Genomic DNA, 21131 nt, shown 5'->3' on the forward strand with positions numbered 1-21131 from the left:
ATATAACTTTATAAAGGAACACAACTCAAGATTGGTAAAAGTGACACTACCAAATTTGTACTTGATCTGAGTTTTGAGGTAATAGGCCTTGTGTATATGCAAAGTTTTGTTAAGGCGAACTAAAAACAAATACCACATCTTCTTATATCTCTTTAAAGAGAATGGAAACTTCTGGAATGCACAGATGGACAAGGGTGAACTTTATTCCACCTTTCTCTGCTTTGGCCAGGGGGGATAAAACATGCCTCATATAAAGTAAGTTACAAGTACACAAGAAGAGGAACACAGTTGGTTCCCATAGGAATGTCGACTGTCTGATGAGGTATAAGAAAAAACACAAGGACTTTGCTAAAATTAGCTAGTCTTCCTTTTGTGTTTCAGGAACAACCTGCTGTACAAACTGATAAGAAATTCTGTGAGTTATGAGAAGCCAAGGCAATACATCTGTGGTCTCATATCATAAAAACTGCTGCAGATAATGAGCAATCAACAATTCTTTTATTAACAATAAAATACATAAAAAATGTTATCTTGGTGATGATTTCTACAGGAAAGACACTTTCATCTACTAGAATTTGTTGCTGAGGTAACATGATTATCCATAGTAAGAGGTAATAATCTCATCATGTGTTATACATACACAGTGTCTGAAAATATAATAAATTAGTGTTAATAATAATTAACAACACACTGTACATTAATTAACAACAGTACGCTATGATTGCTATGATTGTCAGTGAGAACAACGTGGACATAAAGTACTATAGGGTCATTATTATGTCTGTTTTCTATTATTTTCATGTGGCAAAATCATTTTTGACTTTGCAATACATAAACATAGAAAAGCTTTTTAGATAACTTACTCATTTTCTAGGTTAATGCATATTAAAATGAAATGAAAGTAAAAACTTTGCCCAGTTAAATTTAGAAGTGTATTTAAATGAATGGTTTCTGTTGTGTGTTTTGTATTTTATCCTGGGAACATAAATGAAAGTTGTAGGTTTGAAAAGCATACTTTTTGAGTATGTACTAGTATAAATAAAATAAAGCAATTAAAACATCAAGGCAAATGACTCACAATACAACATAATGCCTTTTTAATTTCATTCTTCAAACAAACAGAATATGCATAAAATTCTTTTACAATGTAGCTATGAAATACACACTGAAAATGTAATGATTTTTGTACCATATAATAAAGTAACATTTACTTAAGGTTATAAATAAAATTTGTAGTGAAAAAATAAATGTTAAATTTTTTACACCCTCGAGCCTCCTTAATTAAAAAATATTGTCTCCAGTGTATTAATATGCTAAAACACTGCAGAGGAAATGGAGACAACATAACTGATTAAAACATCCGTTTTACTGATAAAATGTTACACAAGGTGCGTTTATGACAAATAATTTACCTGACACAGGTAATATGTTAGGTATTTTACACCTTTACAGTTGCAGCATTTATTGTTTTTTTCTTCTATATCATATCATATCATACATATTTCAAATATTTAATGAAAACTCACCTTAAACTTATAAATATTAATATTTTGTATATTTTAAAGAGACAATATACATTTACTATTTAATATTAAATAGGTACTTTAAGTTATGTAATGGTCAATGTAGATACAAAATTTAAAAGGTCAGTAGAAATCTTACTCTAGTGTCCATCAAGTTTACAATCTATATAAAGCTGTAATTTGTACTTTGAGCTTAGTATAAAGTTATTTTATAATGACAAAATGTAGTATTTTGTGAAAACTAATCTTCACGATCTCACAACATTACCCAGAGGGCCTTACAGCCATTGACCGAAATTAGGTCAAAATTTACAAGTACTCTGAACATCAAAAAATTACTCAGATGTAACAAATAACAAGTTGAAGAAAGGCAGGGTTAAAGGTGAACAGAAGATACAACCACAGCAAAAGTATAAAATTACATTGAGGTATTGACTTGATAATTTAACTGTTTACACTGAGATAGGTTTCTGTATTTGTAATTTTGATAGTATATGCAAATCTGGAAAAGTGAAAACGTGGATTGAAATGAAATATGGAAATTTTTAGTGGTTCCCCTAATCCCAAACTATAACTATATTGAAACTAAGCAAAAGTTTAAAAGTCATTAGACCATAACATTTTTTTTTGGGGGGGGGGGGAGGGAGGGGGGTTTATATAAAAGTTATCAGCACAGAAATATGGATGGGGTATTGTCAGATCTCTATAAGAGAAGCAAGGATACAAGATCTGTATTCTTATCATATAAAGATGTGTCAACTGCATACCAAAAAGCATTGACCTTGTGGTTCTCCATCAACTGACCTAACCCCAAGCTGATACATTGATGACGCTGCTGTAAAACAGAACACCTCAGTTTAGAGGCAAGACAAACTAACATGGAAATGGCTTAAACACATGATTCAGTGCCAAGCTGAACGTTATTATGTGCAGAGTGCAGACTGACTTAAGTCTGCTTACTCCATTAACCATATTCTATATCAAAATACATGTATTCATAATACTCTCCAAAAAACAAATTAGTACCAGTTCCATCATCTTACCATATTTCAACAAGTGCTTACAGAAGAATTGTTAAACATATAAAACAGTATATCTTACATGTTGTATATAATCAATATCATGCCAACAATTTCTAAATACTTTTAATATCTCATTTTTATAGTTCTCATTTCTATCTAAAATTCTATCCCCCATAAGTTGTTATGGTTTGGTGCAAAGAGGTCATTGACCTTCATTTGATTGAAAATCAAATTTATTTTTTTTAACCTCAAAATTGTCCCAAAAACCTTCTGGTATCAGCTACATTTGTGCCTTATTAAGTATGCCCTTTTAAAAAAATAATCACATTTTTTTTTCTTCTTCATATATATATAATTTTCAAGAAATTTGCACCAACTAAAACTTTGACTCAATAACTTGTTATAAAATTAATAACTGCTGTAATTATCAAGCAATAACTAACGATGATTTTTATCCATCCACTCCAGGGCTCATAGCTGCAATATATTTTTATACAGGCTTGTGAATACTATTGAAAAGGAAAAAAAATCAACTAATTTTTTGTTGCTGAGTATATATTTATATATTCAAAGTAAAGGTGGAAGACTAGACAATATGGGCATCAGTAACAGTTGGCATGTTAGTTTACAAAGCCACCTAGAGTGCATATGGTTCCATCTTAAAATCATTCCTTTCAATTTTTAGGAATCAGAAACACAAAAGAAGACATATTTCCTTTTTCTGTTATTTCTAATGAACAAATTTTTAGTGGCAGTTCTTATTTTATTGAGAATTCAATTGTATATATGATTTAGTACACACAAAAATCACAGTCAATTACCACCAAATGGTCTGGCACAGGAGGAGATCAGGAACCTGTGAAGTATCTTACATAATTATTGATGAAGATATGTAGATAACACATGCAAAGAGTCTTCCATCTGTTCAATATTACATATATTTTACACATAGTTAGTACAATATCATTTACAAAACAGTAGCAAAGTAATAACCAGAAATTTGGCTGGAAAAAAGGCTAATTATTAAAGCAAATTCATATATATAGAACTAGAGGCTCTGGTGTCTGTCACCTGACTCTACTTTGGGTTTAGAAATCATATAAAAATAGGTAAAAAGAGTGCACACCCTGAAATGTCTCACCTTCTTTACTTATCATTGATATTATGTTGATAGTCCTCAATAAAAAGCTTTATTAAAACTGTCACATAAACTTAACATTAACCAATAAAACTAAACAATGAAAAAAACCAAGAAAACTAAACATTGACCTTGTTCACTGATCCATGAAATGAAGTCGAGGTCAAGTGAAAACTGTCTGACAGGCATGAGGACCTTGCAAGTTACGCAAATACTAAATATAGCTATCCTATTACTTAAAGAATTTAACATTACAATTTTTTTTTTCAAGTAGTCACTGAACTATGATAATGAGGTCAAGGACATTGGACATGTGACTAACGGAAACTTCGTAACATGAGGCATCTATATACAAAGTATGAAGCATCAAGGTCTTCCACCTTCTAAAATAAAAAGCTTTTAAGAAGTGAGCTAACCCCGCAGCCGTAGCCTCTGCCCCCGCCAGATCATTAACCCTATGTCTTGTTTTCTGCAACAAAAGTTGCAGGCTCTGCAAATATCATAACAGATACCTAAATAATGATTTAGGCCAACATTTGTTAATATTGGCCACGTTATTTAAAAAAAGAATCTGGTGGCTATCTTGAACAGTGAATTGGCAACAAAGTAGCAACACTTCATAAGCACCTCGTAAGGAACGTTTATGCCACATTTCATTCTATTCTGTGGTTCTCTAAAAGAAGACATTTGTATGTATTAAGAGTCCTATGTCAAAATAAGTCTCCTACTGGCAGCCATCTTGGATGATGGATCAGCTTCAAAGTTTCAACACTTGGTGAGCACCTCATTAAGAACATTAATGCCATGTTTGGTTCCATTTCATTCAATTGATCACGAGGAGAAGTTCAAAATGTAAAAAATACGACAATGGACAACAAAAATATAAAGAATAGACAATCCTCAAAAAAATCTTTCCCCCTCCCACCCCACCCCCCCCCCCCCCCCCCCCCCCATATTATGAATTAGTTGTTCACTTGTTAACATTCTTTTCCTTTAGACTGCCTAATTTGCAATCGATCCAAATTTACATATGTTCTTTTCCAATGTAACAAACATTGGAGGAAAAGATCCGTAAATGAATTCCTTTTTGATAACTTATCTTTTCAATGCAATATTACGGAATAACCTTTAAGAAATAACAAAGTAACAAATGTGCACTATGAAAAAGTCAAGTTTTTTCTAAAATTTTAAACACAGTTTTTGCTTATCTAGCATTTGTAAATGATTAACATAATTAACACACAACAGTGTTATATCAAAGTATATAGGCAATTTTTAAGACAGGGTATTTGACACTTCAGCCAAAAACTCACTGAGATTTATAACCAAATTCCAAGGAATGAACACAGAAACACAAAATTAATCATAAATATAAGAAAATATTGAAATTTAAAAACATTTTAAACAGAGCGCAATCAAATAGTATAGTTCCAGTAATTTGACATTTTTTTTCTTAAAAAATAGAAGGTATATAATTAAAAACCTAACAGATTGGATGAAAACAAACCACCTGCAGAATAAGTGATTATTGTTTAATATAATTCCTACAGAATAATCTCCAATTATAACAACAAAAACATTCAAAGTAAAACCACTACCAAGTGGAAAGCATTATGATTTGTATAAAGCTGAGTCAGTAATTATATCTATAAATTCCTCAGCCTAATTATAGAATTTCTGGCTCATCAGAATGTTGTTTGTAACAACAACTGTTTATATCAGCAAATCCAAGGTGTATACACAAAACATCATCATTTATAACTGTTTACTGTTTGTAAATAAGACAAAAATATAACAACTTAAAAAAACCTGGATACCCTAAATGAATGAAGTAACTTTAAATATATGTTTTTTTAGCTATAAAAAATCAAATTCAGTGTTCAGAAAAATAAACTATACCTTTATTTCAGACTTCCAAACAATACTGGGAATACTGAAATTGCACACATGCTTAACTATACATAAATCAAATAACTGGGGTTTTGTTTTATTTCTCCACAATTTGAACATTTTTTAAAGCTATTAATTATGCACTTCGTAAGATAAAGATGCCTGTGACATATCCTAACTGCTCATGTTTAAAATTTCTGTTGCTTTATTTGCAAAAAGGGTGAAAAGTGTGTACTCAGTGCAATTTGTACCTTGAAATATCTTTTCTGATTTTGATGGAATATGTCTTTGAATGAGATAATTAAATGACTCAAACATGGCCAATTCAGACCTGCCACTTTGGAGTGTTTAGTGGACAACCTTGTAACCTGCATTCAATTCAAAAGGATCTGTAAATTGAAAAAAAAATCAAAAGTTAAATCAGATCAGTTTAAAACTGTAGTGTGGTTAAAAGTGAATTGGTGACTTGAGGCAGACCTTGATATCTAAGGGGGTCTAAGGGGGTATCCTACTGGGGTCCCATAATGTTGACATCCTTACACAAAAAAATACTTGTATATGATTTGAACTGTAAACGTAACATTATATTTACCTTAATCTTATGAAAATGAATCTTTTCTAGAATTTTTAACACAAGTTTCTTCCTTGTCAAGGTATTATCTTGTAGGATGTCAGGTTATTACAAGAGATTCTGTTTAAAATTCTGTAGCTATTGAAATCAAAATTGATCAAGTGGAACTAAGTGAGAGAGTTACTTGAATCAAGCTCCACTCATAAAGATTTTTTTTTAAGTTAACAGCTTTCAAAAAAATTAAATACACATTTGAGTGGGTCTGGTTGTAAACAATTGTTTCATAATCAATTAAATTAACAGAAGTATAGCTAGAGGTATAGGGGGAGGGTTGAGATCTTATAAACATGTTTAACCCTGCCACATTTTTGTGTATGTCCCAAGTCAGGAGCCTCTGGTCTTTGTTAGTCTTGTATTATTTTTAACTCTAGTTTCTTGTGTACAGTTTGGAGTTTAGTATGAAAAAGAAAATCAACTATCACACTCTACTGTAAAGGACATTTTTTTGCAAATCCAGGCATTTTTATGCACCCTCCCCCTAAAACACTCTTAAAGTACTTAAAAGTCTGATCTCCTTCAGTTACATTATCTGATACATAACTTGTACATAATTGTAACTTAGGTGTCTTGCCAACCCTGGAATTTCTATGGAATTAAGTGAATGCTTTGTGTTACCTGTTCACTAATGATAGAGAAAAGATAAACATTCACTTTTAACCTTGTAAAAGGACAGTGATAGCAGTATCAATTTTCATTTCTTAAGGTTAAAGTCACTTCTATCACCAATGGCAGTCTAATTGATTGATAGAAACTGTAACATATGTCAGGCCAAACAAAATTAAAACAAGAAACAAATTCAAGGAAACAAGAGTGCACACACTGAAATGTCTTGTCTGATTACTAACCCTGATTAGTTTTTTAACTTGAGTCTTTAAGATAAAGGTTTCACTACATGTATCACATAAGCTTTACATTATCAATGAAACATGAGAATGACATAGTATTATGAAGGTCAGATAAATGCTCCCAGACAGACATACATGTATATATAATAATAATTCCACACACTAAATATAGTTGCAAACATTACAGTGGTGGATCAATAACTTTTCCTAATGAGGGAACCTCGCTCCAGTCATGCTTCAATGATTCCCAATATAATCAACCAAATTTTTCCCACAAAAGGGGGGGGGGGCGTGCCCCCCAGGCCCCCCATGATCCGCCTATGCATTACAAACATTCTTTTTCCCCCACAAAATGCTTATAGTAAAGAGAACCCTTGAACATGAAAATTAAGCCAGACAGACATGTAAAACTTATAGTTATATACATACAGTCATACACCACATATAATTTGTTGACCATTTGATTATAGTACTTGAAAAAACCCAGACCAAAACAAAACAAACTTAACATTGACAAAGATTCATGAAAATGTGGTCAAGGTCAGATGAAACCTCCAAGAGTGACAATCATTCCATACTAAAAATATAGTTGACCTACTGCTATCTGATATTATCTGATACAGACTTGACACATGTCATAAAATATATTTTTTTAAGCAGTTGCTTAAGCATAAAAAAAGGCCAAGGACCATGGACATATGAGAGACAGAAAATTGGTAAAATCTATATCCAAAGTATGAAGAATCCAGTAGCCCTTTTCACAAAAAATCTTTAAAAGTGTAAAATTCATCGTAAGTCTAAAATATTCCTTAACATTTCAAGTAAATATTTTTATCGTAAGATTAATTTTACACTTAAGATATTTTGTGAAAAGGGCTACAGCTCTTTTATCCTATGAAATATAAAGATTTATATCCTCTGGATTGTAATACCTGTGTCTCATTCATTTTATACAGACTAATTTTATTCTAAACTTGAGGAAGGCATGGAATTGACTCTCCTTCTATGATTTTAAAAACTCCAAATTACCGGTAAAAGAAGGCAGTGAAAAGAAAGAAAAAAAATTAAACTTTTGATGTACGCCTCTTAGTAAGAGATCTATTTGGTGGTAGTCTTATGTTCTATCTTACTGGGAAAGTTTGTGTTGATGTGAGATCTTTGATAGTCAGAACAATATAGTCACTCAATATGTATTGTTTAAGACTATATTGATCTCTACTTGTTTTTTGTGTTGTTAGGTTACCTTTTTATTGAAGTTTGTACCAAATCTCATTTCATTGATATATTTTGTTGTTGAATCAAGTTATATGAAATGAATATTGTACCATATAACATTCAAACATATTAAGGAGTATTGTTTTGTGGTATCAAAACAGTGACACAAAAGTCATTACAAATATTTTGTATTTTTTTTGTGTATTTAAACACTATTAATTTCAAAGGTTTAAATTACCTTCATTAAATTGACAGCTTTTGTTTATTTCATGGGAGATTAAGTTATACATTTAAGTTAATTATGAATATAGAAATGCGTACATAAATAATATCCTTGATCCTGGTGGCTGAGGTTCAAGTTAATTTCCTTGTTAATTTATGAATCATAGGAAAAAATAAACACTTTTACAAAGTCACAGGAAATATTTAATACTTGAAGGTTAGGAAAGCTTATAAAAAAAATCCTTATTTAGAGTTGGTTTTTGAACTTTTTTTAATGTTTATTATTTCCCCTTTAAAATGAGGCAGATATGGATCCCTAAAAGAAGGGTCATAATTTACAGGATTATGTGTACTGTCAAATTCTTCACAACCTTAGACCACTACAAAAAAAGAGCAGTTAATATCATAAAGACAATTTCTGTTAAAGTTAGATGAAGTAACTGATTGTTACAAAAGTTAGATGAAGTAACTGATTGTTACAATCTATCAACCTATGACAGAAGATCAATGGACCAACAATTAAGATAGCATGAAGATTACTTCTTATCAAATTCTATTGATTGACTTAACATTAGATTTATAGAGAATAAGAATAAACCCTCTGTCATTCACACTGTCTAACCACATAAGTATCAGGTCTGCCAAGTATAATGGTGGTAGTAAGGTAATATAATGACAATAAAGTCAAACATCAAAATTCTTAAAAGTCAATTGTAAAAAAAGATAAAATGACTATAACATTACACCATTTGATACATCACAGTGTCAGATCCAGTTAGGGGGGGGGGGGGTCCAATTGTATTTGAATGGAGACATATAGTTGGAACCCCCATTTTATCTTGGGTTGGGAACCCTTTTGAAAATGGCTGGATCTGCCTCTGCATCAGATATGAATTTTGAGAACCATTAAATATTACTTCAATGGTGCTCAAAGCTTAACTTTATGGGATTCTAAAACATTAAACAATAGTCACATGAAAAAGCATCTAACAGAACAAACCAAACTTATCCAGAAGGAGATGATTATCATCTTAATAATCAAAGGAGAAGTTCACAAAGGGTCAATATTAGCCCTTTAGTTGCAGGCTATTAACATTCAATTATAATTGTAAACTTCTTAAGACAAGGTATGTAAAATTATCTGACAAATAAACAATAATGTGTCCATAGTACACCAATGCCCCATCTGCATTATCATTTCTATGTTCAGTGGACTGTGAAAATGGGGTAAAATCTCTAATTTGCCATTAAAATTAGAAAGATTATATCATAGGGAAAATGTGTACTAAGTTTCAAGTTGATTGGACTTCAACTTCATCAACAACTTCCCTGACTAAAAACTTTAACCTGAAGCTGAAAGAACAGACAGACGAACGGAAGCAGAGACCAAAAAACATCATGCCCATAAATGGGGCATAAAAACATTATCTACTGGTCATCATTAGTACACAACACAAATGATGTCGTTATGACGTCATAGTTATGCACTTTTATGAAGAAAATAAAGGGTGGTAAAATTTATAACAGTCATAATGCTGAACTGTCATTCATCTACATCTAGCAATCCATGTAATACTCAGTTATGTCCCTTACACACAATTATTTAATCACCTGGAATGAACTACTTAACATTGATCAAATTGTTTTCTTTCCTTGATAAATTTGTTTAAAAAAAACCAAAACAATTTGACCAGATTAATGGTTCTATCTGGATGTCATAATATCAAAAATGCCAGTTTGGGATTTTCATGTGGGATATAAATTTTAAGGCTCGGCTGGTAAAAACATAATAAGTATTGTTAAGAAGCATGTAGGTCAATTCTTTTATATAAGTGCTCTATATGCATATAAACATACAATATATAAATAACATGAGAAAACACTTCAAAGGGCACTTGTATATAAGCCTTATCAAGATCAACAACCACAGGTGATGTCGTCAAGAGAGGCTAAAATATAATAGGGAAAAGAGAAGTATTTATATGGAAATCTAAATTGGTCAAACTTATTTTTTATTTTATGACATTGCCAGACTAACAATAGGATTTCGTCATGAAATAAATACATCTATTTCCGTGTTCCCTCTTCAATTGTAAAACTTCTCACAAAGGAGTATGATGCTTTTATTTGGACAGATAATTGCTGCAATTTAAAGTTAAAATATAAATGTTATAAAATTTGTCCTATACTTACAAAATGTTTATCATTTTCCTAGTTATACACAAACTTCTGAGTATATTTTGGATTGGAAGAGTCTGTGGACACAAGATAAACAACCTTAAATATATTGGGTCAGATTTTGTAAATAGCCAAAATAAAACTTCAAAATCCAAAATTATTCTGATTTTTCTCGGCTGTACCCATTTTTTCCAGTAGGGAAATATGGATGGGAAACTGCACATATCTAATAATGACATAAATGTAACTTTATAACTTCTATGTCATTCTGTTATATTTCTTGATTATATGTGTTTCCAAACATTGAGTACAAACTTGAAATCTTTTAACAGCCATTAATTCCTCTACTCAAATTTGATATATAAAAATAGCAAATCATTACTTTTTCTTATAATTTTTTTATAGTTTTTTTTCTCACTATTTTGGAATCTTGTGACACTTGACAAGAGAATTTTCAACACTTTAAACATTGATGCTATACAACAATCACAGTGTTCTTCCGTGGCATCAAGACATTTTCTGTTGTAATTTAACTGGACCCAACTTCTGCCATGTCCAGTACTATTTTATTTAGCCCCAAAATAAGTTAACATTAAGGAAAGACAAATACATGTATTATAATTATTGAAAATCTTGAGTTAAAAGATCTATTGTGATATACCCCTGCTTGCAGAAAAAAATCTCTTTAACAGTCAGTAAATATCAAAATTAAATTTGACCTGTAACCATGTTACAAAGATTTTGTTGAACTGTACTAACCCTATCACCTGGAAACCAAAATATCTGAATTTTCAGGTAATTATGCTATCTGTTAGCCTTAGCTTGTACTATATAATGGTTGTCAAATTATATCTTTGAGAACATTGTATTTGGAAACCGAAGAGTTGCAGAAGTACAGCCTATTGCTTAGCATTTAAGGGGGTACCCAACACTTTGATAAAAAAAGATTTGGCTTGTTTAACTTTCATAAAGTTTTGACAAAATTTTTACTTTGACCTGTTACAAAAATGTATTGAATATTTTGGGTTAATATTTAGCAGTTTGACACTAATTTTGATCGTTGAAAAGCTTGATTTCTTCTCACTTATAGTATGTGATTAAAATTTTCAGCTGATTTTAAAAAGTTAACTCCCTTAGGTGCTCTGTAACCCCTTAATAATCTGTTATAACTTCAACCCATTTTTGCTAGTTTAATGTATCTTAATCCTTCAAAGATTTCAATGATGTCAGAAATCATTCCCAAAACTCCTCAGTAAGTATAATTTTTTGATGTATTTGAAGTATCTATTTATATTTTCTTCTTGTCAGCTTTTGATTTTAAAATCTTTGAAAAAAATGAGTAAAATTTGTTTAGACAGACGATGCTGCATCATTTTCATAGACAGATGTAAACAATTTAAATGCTTGGTCACTATTCAAGTACTGCTAGGTTAAAACTCTCAAATGAATTCCAATACATTTGTAAAGGTTGTCTCCCATACAAAAGGTCTACCCCTTGTAAGGGCATACATAACAGGGGTGGTATAAGGAATTTGCTAAGGTAAAGTGTTTTATTGGTTACCTTACACTGTGACATACAAGATATTATAAACTTACCACTAATGGTTCATTTTTAACTGCCCTAATCACAAATACATGTAAACTAAGCAGATACCATGACAGAGGGCTTTGGTCTGAATATTCTTCAAGGATAATGTGATGCACTAAGGCTAATAAAACATACTGTATAAAAAATATCATTGACCTACCACTGGTGGTTCCCCTTAATTAAACCCATCCACAAACTAATACATTGGTAAATAATAAATAATGCTGCTAGTGACACCACTGTCTAAAACAGCACATCCAAGTCTCAAATATTTTGAAATGAATATTTGCTTCAATACTGATAATACAAACCTTCAACTACTTTCATGCTTCAGATTTTGTTCCTCTTGTTCCCTCTGTTGAAGTAAAGCTTTTGTCATTGCTTTCTGTCTATTTAATTCCATTAAGTTCTGGGCTTTTTTGTCTTGCCTTTCCATGTCTCTCAATACTCCTTCTCTCATTACCTGTTTTAATGTCAATAAATGTTTTGTTAATATTTCTACATACTAGAGCTTCCAAGAGCCTGTTTTGCTCAACTGTTTCTACTTTGGTTTTGAAAATCATGTAAAAATAGATAAAAATCATATAATAACCTACAATGTAATAATGATTGAGGCCAAATTTGGTCATTATAATAATAATCAAGCTTCTGACATGTCTGAGGAAAGAAGTAATTCTGTCCATTTTAGGCTTGGAACTAACAATTCGCAATAATGTTGGATTACAAAATATTATCTTTTTAACATTGAACATGTTTAATACAAAACAATAATCTGTTTTCATGGCATTTTTTGTTTAAACCCCTATCCTTAAAAGTGCCTTTATAGCTCTAAGGTAAAAGATATTTCATCAACCAATCATGGTGACCAACATTTGAGCTATATAAGCAGATGAATTATAAAATAACAGTAATAATTAGAATGATTAGGTACATTCAAATAAAATCATGTATAAAATAAAATTGAGAACAGATATGGAAACGGGGAATTTTTCAAAGAGACAACCCATCCTAAGAGCAGAAAACAACAGAAGGCCACCAATGGGTCTTCAACACAGCCAGAAAATCCCCCAGCATGAGGAGGTCTTCATCTAGTAAGTCCCTAAAAAAATATGTACTAGTTCAATGAAAATGGACGTCACCACTAACTCAATAACATATAAATTTACTAAACTTAAAACACATACAAGACTTATAAAGGCCAGGTGCTCCTGTATAGAGAGAGGCACAAAAATGTGGCAGGGTTACACATGTTTTGTGAGACCTTAAACTTTAGCCAATGTAGAATAAATAAACACACATCAATAGGCACAGTAAAACTCAGCTAGTCTGATGTCAGAATTATGCCAACAACTGGTTTTAGAATACATGTGTTTATCAGATGCAAAGATCTAATATGAGTGAATAAATAAAAATACCAAAATATACCATCTTTATTGATCTGACAACAGTATCATATAAATATCCCTTCTGAAAGTCTGGTGCTAACCAACAATCAAACTGAAAGTCTGTTTAAAAGTTTGGTTAGCTTTTAAGGTGAATGTAGAAATTTGTGTGCTTTGTTTTTGAATATTACCATAAGATTGCATATGAAATACTTGAATGGATAAGATGTCTGCATATTGATTTATATTTACAGAGATGTCTTTGTAACGTTGATTGAATTTAGTAAATGTTTGTAATATCAAAAATGTGTAAGGGTTCCGCGGAACCCAGTGTCTCGCCTACTTTTGATGTAAATCGCAGGCTCAACAAAAATGAGGATAAAAATCAATAAAAATATTCCTGTAGATACTATCTTTTGATTGTAAGAAGCTTCTGTCCAAGTTTGGTAAAAATCTAGGATAGTTAATGAATCTAATAAATGTTTTAAAAACTTTAACTGCAGACTGTATGTTATGTTAACTGGAAGAAAATCTAAGTCCATTTAAAAGTAAAATACAGAAACTATGTAGTTATCTTTTTTACAAAATTTACTTCTTGAAACTATCTTATGATCATAAATAAGCTTCTGTCCAAGTTTGGTACAGACCTAGGATAGTTTAAGAAAGTTATAAAAAATTTAAAAACTTTAACCACAGAGTGAATGTAATGTCTCCCGGCAGAAAAACTAAGTCCATTTAAAAGTAAAATACAGAAATTATGGAGTTATCTTTTTACAAAATTTACTTCTGGATACTATCTTATGATCATAAATATATAAGCTTCTGTCCAAGTTTGGTACAAACCCAGGATAGTTTGAGAAAGTTATTAAAATTCTAAAAACTTTAACCACAGAGTGAATGTTATGTTTCCCCGCAGAAAAAAGTCCATTTATAAGTAGAATACGGAAAAATGGATTTTATTTTTACAAAATATACTTCTGGATACTATCTTATGATCAGAAACAAGCTTCTTTCCAAGTTTGGTAGAAATCCAGTACAGTTTAAGAAACTTATTAAAATTTCAAAAACTTTAACCACAGAGTGAATATTTGTGGACGCCGCCGATGACGACGACGACGACAGAATGTAGGATCACTTAGTCTCGCTTTTTCGACTAATTTTTCAGTAATAGTGATTCTTTCGTTAAAATCAAATACTTTGTTACATACAAGTGTGAATCAAACAAATTGAGATGTATAAACACCATAACATGGTGAAAAGGGAATGACATGTCACCATCTACATGTAAAATTGGATAGTTAACTATAGGAAATGAAAAAAAAAACATCTCTTTTATCATAAACACACATTTAAACTCAGTACAAAATGTAATTTGATTATAAACAATGTCATTGACAAAACATTAAGTTATTTCAGAAGTCACAGTGAACTGGAAAAATTTTGCTTCTTTATCATTTCATAGACCAAAGCCTATGGGAGATAACTCCTGATATTTTTTTTATTTTTTCTTTATTTTGTAAAATACATTGATATTTTTTCTTGAAGTTTCTTTTGTTCCTAAAAAAGAAGGTGCAACAATAAGATAATTTTAAAGTATAACCAAATCTTTAGATGAAAGAATCCAAACAAATTTTTCTTGGAAATATAAGACTCGCAGTAAATGATTTTAAATTATAAAAAGAATTTCCAAAACGACTGTTAGTATTTTGTTGGAATAGAACTAATCATTCAGAAAGTAATTATATATATAAATTTGCAAAAGATTCTTTTTTTTTTTTTAGAGGCAAGTGTCTGTACTTGAAGGTCAATAATTAATCACCATAGCTGTTAATAGACTTTTTCATAGTGTCTTTAACGTGACGGTACCCAAATTGCACCTATTTTGACAGTTTTTTCACCTACGTTTTTTTATGATCAAGAAAAAAATGTCCATACTGTGTTTATTTTGTAGCCCTATACTTCTTTGTTTTATAGGTACACCAATTTAATTTTTTAATCCATATTGAGTCATAAAAAAATGGGTTTGAATCAACCTCCAAACTATCCATGATTCTGTAATGAGGAGTACCCAAATTGCATCCATGCTTAAATTCACATCGTCAAAAGTCTAATAACCAAGCTTTTGTTTAATTTCTTTAAATATTTTGAAGAATTGGATATTAGTCCGTGCTTACTCTTCATATTTTACGAAATGGATACTTAAAATATATTGTATTTGCTAATTTTAAAAAGATGACGTTTTGATGACGTCGCATGGTGACGTTTTCGTACATTTTGCTTTTTCAGTAAACAGTCCATCTGTTGATAAATACTTTGAGTGTTTTGTGTATATCTAATATGCTTACCTATGTTGAAAGACGTGCATAGTATCAAATCATAACCAGATGCTTCGCAGGGCGTAGCTTTATACGACCCCAGAGGTTGAACCCTGAACGGTTGGGGCAAGTATGGACACAACATTCAAGATGGATTCAGCTCTAAATTTGGATTGTGATTAAATAGTTGACACAGCATAGGTTTCTGACACAGAATGAATGTGTTCTAATGAACTTAAATTTTTTGTTTTCTCTTAGAGCAATTCACTATGCTGTTCAATATTAATCCTCTCAAAATAATGTTTGAAGAAATTTTCTTTTTATTTATGAAATTTCAAATGAGAAAAATTGAACCCAATTTTTTAATCACATCCCCCTTTCCCTTATTCCAAAACTAATCTCAATTAAAATATTCTAATGGAGTTTGCAACAATAACTACTCATTTAAATACATCATAAAATAAACTGTAAATAAAATGTAAAAAAACTGCTTGTTATCACTGAATGGTAAAGATTATTTAAATTTATCAGTTGGTAGTAAAAAGTGAATATACATTGTATATTGTATATAACAAAGATTTAAGTTGATTCTGGACAAAGAAAGATAACTCCAATTAAAAAAAATTCTTGCAATAAGATTTTTCTTGCTTACTATTTTGGACAAAGAAAGATAACTCTAATTAAATTTTTTTTTGCTATTTCACAATATTGTGAAATTAGATATTTCTTGCCATTGCACAATACTGTGCAATTGAAAAGACTTGCTATTCCACAATACTTAATATAATAATTTTAGATCCTGATTTGGACCAACTTGAAAACTGGGCCCATAATCAAAAATCTAAGTACATGTTTAGATTCAGCATATCAAAGAGGCCCAAGAATTTAATTTTTGTTAAAATCAAACTTAGTTTAATTTTGGACTCTTTGGACCTTAATGTAGGCCGATTTGAAAACGGGACCAAAAATGAAGAATCTACATACACAGTTAGATTTGGCATATCAAAGAACCCCATTTATTCAATTTTTGATGAAATCAAAAAAGTTGAATTTTGGACCCCGATTTGGGCCAACTTGAAAACTGGGCCAAAAATAAAAAATCTAAGTTCATTTTTAGATTCAGCATATCAAAGAACCCCAAGGATTCAATTTTTGTTAAAATCAAACTAAGTTTAATTTTGGACCCTTTGGACCTTAATGTAGACCAATTTGAAAACGGGACCAAAAGTTAAGAATCTACATACACAGTTAGATTCGGCATATCAAAGAACCCCAATTATTCAATTTTGAGGAAATCAAACAAAGTTTAATTTTGGACCCTTTGGGCCCCTTTTTCCTAAACTGTTGGGACCAAAACTCCCAAAATCAATACAAACTTTCCTTTTATGGTCATTAACCTTGTGTTTAAATTTCATAGATTTCTATTTACTTATACTAACGTTATGGTGCGAAAACCAAGAAAAATGCTTATTTGGGTCCCTTTTTGGCCCCTAATTCCTAAACTGTTGGGACCTTAACTCCCAAAATCAATACCAATCTTCCTTTTGTGGTCATAAACATTATGTTTAAATTTCATTGATTTCTATTTACTTAAACTAAAGTTATTGTGCGAAAACCCAGAATAATGCTTATTTGGGCCCTTTTTTGGCCCCTAATTCCTAAACTGTTAAATCCAAAACTCCCAAAATCAATACCAACCTTCCTTTTATGGTCATAAACCTTGTGTTAAAATTTCATAGATTTCTATTCACTTTTACTAAAGTTAGAGTGCGAAAACTAAAAGTATTCGGACGACGACGACGACGACGCCAACGTGATAGCAATATACGACGAAATTTTTTTCAAAATTTGCGGTCGTATAAAAATACAAATTGTTTAGTCACTAGGAAATCTTACAAGATTTCCGTTGCTATTTTTTATAAATAGGTGCAATTTGGGTACCCTTACGTTATAGGTGGAGAGTTGTCCCATTGGCACTCATACCACAACTTCATATTTAAATTTTGTATATAATTATTTATAACTGATGTGGTCTAATTTTGTTTTAAAGGTAACATTAGTTTTGTGGTCTTAAGGTTCATCATAACCTTTTGGCTAAAATGGCTGTATTTACACCCCAAATTTTACTCTGAGTACAGCCTAACCAATACACCTGCAGCAGTTTTAAGGGATGGCAGGAACTAGATATATAAATTTTAAATGCATTTTATGTTTCAGAAAATTATAAACTTTTCTAGATTTTGCTATCCATTTTTTTTTGGTTCCTGCAGAAGGTGCAAAAATTAACTAAGTAGTAAAAACGATTGAGAAGCTCCCCTCGTATAATCAATGTTGTGAGTAGTATTGATTTAAATGGACAATAGATGGACAATAAGACACCTGTAAACAATAGGTGATTTAACAGGTTTAAACTGTGTAACTGAGTGGACCGTATCAAATGAAACTCGGGTGTTTGTTTATTTTGCTATCTTCTGCAGACTGGAAAAAAATGCACATCAAAATGCAGGTAAGTTTTTAATTTTCTGAAACGTAGACTTCATATAACTTTTATATATCTAGTTCCTGCCATGCCTTAAAACTTTCCTGGATGTACCAGTTTGTCTGTACTCATAGTAATTTTTGAGGTGTAAACATGGCCATATTTTTCAATTCCTTATGATGAACCTTAATATTTGCTTACTAATTCAGGTTTATTATATGCAATTATAAAATTTATATAATCTTCAAGACCACACATTTTTTTAAATTAGCTGCTGAAGTCTAAAGATTCAGTAAAAGGCTTTTCAGGGAATGTCAACATAAAAAACTGAGACTCCTATATGTTATAGTAGTCTCAGATAAAAATTACATCCCCGCTTTTGTTTTTATTTAATAGACTGTTAGAAAAGTATTGTGAAACTACCTGGATGGTACCTGCGAGATTTGAACCCTCAATCTCTGGATCTAAAGGCTGTAATTGATTGAACTGAAGAGGATGACCTTCTCTTAATCCACCAGTTAGACTACATTTACATCTTATGGTATTCAACAAAAGCAACACAAGTGAAGCAAGTTGTAAATCTAAATGTTTATAGATAGTTTTCAGTTTAACTTGAGGAAAATGAACTACCGGTAATTTATAATAGCAATTATCATAAATCATAAAATGTAAATTTGACATGAACCATCTGCATTCATATGTAATCACCTGTATGACAGTGTATGAAATTGAACTTGATTGTACTGCTCAAATTATTGGGTGTCATAATTGACAATAAAAAACGTTTTATTAAATGATATGAGCAAATAAGCCCTAATACGGATAAATCAGCATGTGCAATACTAAAAACATTCCACTGTCGATATAAATCAAGATTTAATATTGATCTTCGAACAGGGCCAATACAGAAAAAAGCGGGAAAAAAGCCGTATTAGCCCTAGGGCTAATACAGGACGTTCACTTCCGGTTTTCAATTTTCTTACGCCATTACTTGACTTTGGAAGTATCGCTATGCATAAAAACATTTGTATAATATTTTTGAAATTAAAGTCATAAAATAAACAGGTTTAATGATGTGCAATGTTTTGTAACGTCTTAAAGTTTTGAAACGGAAAAAACAGGGCCAATACAGAAAAAAAGCGGGAAAAAAGCTGTATTGGCCCATGGGCTAATACGGGACGTTTACTTCCGGTTTTTAATTCTCTTATAATTATTTAATAAAAGTGTTATGAACTGGCTGTTTCTGTATTGGCACTGGTATAGATTCTCGGTCAGCTGAATTGGCCCTCGACCCTACGAGTCTCGAGGCCAATACAGCAAACCTTGAATCTATACCAGTGCCAATACAGAAACAGCCAGTTAATAACACTATAGTATTGTATATATTGTATCATTCCAATGTGTACTGTATTATCATGCAGTGATATAATAAACCTTACATTATATATTTAATTACCATTTGGTCATTTTTCTGTTTATAATGCACAAAGGAGATTATTCCTACAGTTGCAACTATAGATGTTGCTAATGTTACTTTTGCAGTTGTAGACATGGCCTAGCTTTTTCACCTGTTACACAATAACATTATCACAACAACCTTGTTTTCAAAGAGGAAGTTGACAAAGGGGAACAATTTTACAGTAAAAATAATTTATCAAATAAGACAAGTAGAGTTATCTCCCATTAAAACAATATATTTTTGTCTTAGTTGTCTTTCTTTATCCACACGACCAAGATTTGTATAGCTATCTATACAATTCCTTGCATATTCTTATGTAAAGATAACAATACTGTTTTCATCTGGGATCTTTTGGTCCCAGTAAAATATCAAGGAGTGAAATAAAAGACTACTTTTTTCTGTTTTCTCTTTGGTTTCATTCGTGTTGAGTGTACAAAAAAACCACAATAATACATTTCAATGGTAGTATCTCATGAATTTACAGGCACTGTGAGAGACAGATATACCTTACAATCATTATATCATTTTGTTTTGCTAATTGATTGTCTATAGGTTTAATGTAACTTTTAATATTTCAGTTGAATGTGAAATTGTTGGTCAAAACAACTTTTATTGCAATATATGTATACAGTCATTACAGTGTCTAGTATCCATTATATATATAATCCTTAGAATGTGATTTAATGATGCCATGGATGTCATAGATATGATATGTTCCAATGCTTGTGCTTAATTCATGACAAAAAAATCATTGTACACTCATAAAGAAACCAAAAGCAAATGAACAGATCTTGTACTGGTATTCTTCAATTAAAATTCATAGTGAGGTCCTTCTCCATGGTGCAGTTTTTAATTCTCATCTCACTGCAAGTTCAAAACAGCCCCTTGTAATGTTTTTTTTAGAAGATCTCCTTGTAAGATGCTGATCATGCTAGACCTGTGAATTGAAATCTACACTAAATGATACTATCAACATAGATACAACCAGTAAAGAAATATGACAATTAATGCCTGATATTGTCCAACAATCTCTGTTAACACAAACATAAAGACAACCACATGACATATCAAATTAAATGTTAGATTAATCAGAAGGAAATGTATAAATAGGGCATAAAATATAGATGGACTGCATTACAATTTCAAGAAACAAACTGATAAAAAGAGGGAACCCAAGACGCACTCATGGAAGTACACCACTAATTCATGGTCCCATTGCTTTCTATGTTAAATTCCTCCGTTTC

At 31.1% G+C, this 21131-nt stretch overlaps 1 long non-coding RNA gene across 1 annotated transcript; it reads right to left on the reverse strand.

Annotated features, from left to right (window-relative positions):
* Positions 1–476: 476 nt before the first annotated feature.
* On the reverse strand, positions 477–20117 carry LOC134710315 (uncharacterized). The gene is made up of 3 exons (XR_010106112.1): positions 19885–20117; positions 12564–12715; positions 477–647 (listed from the first exon to the last, which is right to left on the reverse strand). It is a non-coding gene; the product is annotated as an uncharacterized LOC134710315 (long non-coding RNA).
* Between the last annotated feature and the right edge of the window lie 1014 nt (positions 20118–21131).

This window comes from Mytilus trossulus, chromosome 3, assembly GCF_036588685.1.
Source record: "Mytilus trossulus isolate FHL-02 chromosome 3, PNRI_Mtr1.1.1.hap1, whole genome shotgun sequence".
NCBI lineage: Eukaryota > Metazoa > Mollusca > Bivalvia > Mytilida > Mytilidae > Mytilus > Mytilus trossulus.